General features: G+C 38.6%; 3 long non-coding RNA genes across 3 annotated transcripts in view; 1 reads left to right on the forward strand and 2 right to left on the reverse strand.

Annotated features, from left to right (window-relative positions):
- Positions 1-2368, forward strand: part of LOC113473342 — a 10013-nt gene continuing 7645 nt past the window's right edge. Inside the window, exon 1 of the long non-coding RNA XR_003395341.1 lies at positions 1-138. This is a non-coding gene — a long non-coding RNA (uncharacterized LOC113473342). The remainder of the gene's footprint in view (positions 139-2368) is intronic.
- LOC103523524 lies at positions 811-1688 on the reverse strand. The gene is made up of 2 exons (XR_542067.3): positions 1624-1688; positions 811-1250 (listed from the first exon to the last, which is right to left on the reverse strand). It is a non-coding gene; the product is annotated as an uncharacterized LOC103523524 (long non-coding RNA).
- Positions 1702-2361, reverse strand: LOC113473341. The gene is made up of 2 exons (XR_003395340.1): positions 2209-2361; positions 1702-1740 (listed from the first exon to the last, which is right to left on the reverse strand). It is a non-coding gene; the product is annotated as an uncharacterized LOC113473341 (long non-coding RNA).

The raw sequence follows: 2368 nt of genomic DNA on the forward strand, positions 1-2368 counted from the left end.
GTCAGGCAAGGTCAGCCACTGCTATCGAATCGTGTATAGACATTTGGAGAAGACTTTGACCCAAACTGAGGTCAATGACCTGCATGAGAAAATTGCCCTCCTAGCTGCCCAAACCCTTGGAGTCACCATTCGATGAAGGTATGTATCAGTATTGTCAGTATAAGGACTCCAAACTTATTTGTACGGTCCTATATTAGGACCGTTTCTTCCTCGTTTTTCTTTAAATCACATGGTTTTTAGTCCTGCTAGTGCCAGAACAGCACCTCCCTAAATAGGTAAAAAAAATAGCGTCGATTGGTGAAATGAAAACCACATGTCTCCTGGGTTAAAATTATGAGTGAGTTGATCCATTTCATAATGGACAGAGAGGAATATCCTCCTCTCTGATGTAAGGATGCGACCATAGTGTGGACTGTAGATCACCTGTCCGCTAGAAATTAGAAAAACCGGAAGCCGCATTTTGGCAAGAGCAACCTGTGTTCAAGATTTCCTTCGTCCCAGTTACTAGAACCACTCTATCCGTGCTCTAAAGTTTCTTGCTTTTCAATATATCCTCCTCTCTGATGTAAGGATGCGACCATAGTGTGAACTGTAGACCAATTGTCCGCTAGAAACTTAGAAAAACCGGAAGCCGCATTTGGCAAGAGCAACCTGTGTTCAAGATTTCCTTCGTCCCAGTTACTAGAACCACTCTATCCGTGCTCTAAAGTTTCTTGCTTTTCAAAACGAACATTCGAAATAAAATCCACCGCCTCTTAATTAAACTAATAAAATAAAGTGTTTTATTTCAATAGTGTTTAAATAAATAAATTAAATACTTAAACTTAAATTTATTAGGTAGGTATACAAGAAGACATAGGTAGGTAATACATTGAACTTTTCAAACACGAAATAACGAAGGTAGGGATGAGGGGGGTAGGTAAGTTATTTTTTTAGTTAATTTGTTGTAAAAATCATCTTTATAAAAGATATCAGGGTCCTTGATGTTATACAGGTGTATAACATGGAATCTTCACATGGTGTAAAGTATGATAAGTACATGATGTTAAAACAGATGTTTTGTCGTTTGTTACATTTTAGGTCCAGATAAAATGACAAGACACGGTGACACAAGGTTGTTTTGATGGAATAGGACATACACTTGGGTTCTCTTTGTTTCGTTTGAAAGCTCGTTTCGGGTTTGCAGAATTCTGATTGGTGTTTCGAGGCTTTCGAGGCATTGGTGGAGTGTTGTCCAGTTAGTTGTTAGCCTGTAAGAAATTCAATACAGTCTAAATTAATAAGCGTTTATTTTGATTGTAATCTCAATGCAGATCTACTTAGTTGTTCAGTGAACTGCAGACCTCACACTGAAAAAAGATCCCTACGGGGCCCCCAAAGATACGACCAAACCCAGGATTCAATATTCAATGGTAAAATTTCCTTTATGTGTTGAACATTTCTCCCAAATTTCATCAAAATTAGACAGACTGTCTCGTCTGAAAGTTAAGGTAGAAACACACTACTGTCACGTTCCATGAGCTCACAGGACGTGATAGTAGTGTTTCTAGCTATATACGACATTTATGAACAATTCATCACGGAATAAAAACGGTATACGTATTAAATAAGTTCATACTTTACCTTGGCTGTTTATTCTTCCTCTTCTTCCTCCTCTTCCTCCTCCTCCTCCTCCTCCTCCTCTTCCTCCTCTTCTTCTTCTTCCTCCTCCTCCTCCTCCTCTTCTTCCTCTTCTTCGACCTGAGCAAATAAATCATAAATGAAATTAAAAACTGAACTGTGTCATTACATGTAAAATACACAAGACCTTGTTTAACTGCTGGGGCTGGGGAAAAGGGACCTTTTAGTTTTATTCGAGCAGTATAAACAAGTTATATTCTATTCTTTTCTAATAGGGAACTAAGCTGAATGAAGATTAAAATTACTGTTAGTAAAATGAAAATGCCGAAACCCTTTAAAATCTTTTTCGTCTCAATTTAAGCCGGGTGTCGGTCGCTTCGAACTCTTGACATTTGCGCGTCTCCTAACACGCTTGATTACTATTGACTCCAATTGATTGATTTGATTGACTGTTCATTTGAATTTATTGAATTTTCTATTTTACTCATTTATTCAGTTTAAATCGAATGAAATATTCCTTCCCTTCTCTCATTCTTTCATATCTTCTCTATTTCTTACATTTCTTTCGTTATGTTCTCTCTTTCTTACCTCTTCCTCCTTCTCCTCTTCGTCGTCAGAGATCTTCAGGTAGATGGGGTTCTCCTCCTCCTCATCATCTCTCTTCACCTCCTCTTCCTCCGGGGATTCTGGGGCGTCCTTCTTCTTGCCGGGACGCTCGCCGAACCATTTGGGTAACTTAGCTGGAAAA

This window comes from Diaphorina citri, unplaced genomic scaffold (assembly GCF_000475195.1).
Source record: "Diaphorina citri unplaced genomic scaffold, Diaci psyllid genome assembly version 1.1 scaffold25573, whole genome shotgun sequence".
NCBI lineage: Eukaryota > Metazoa > Arthropoda > Insecta > Hemiptera > Psyllidae > Diaphorina > Diaphorina citri.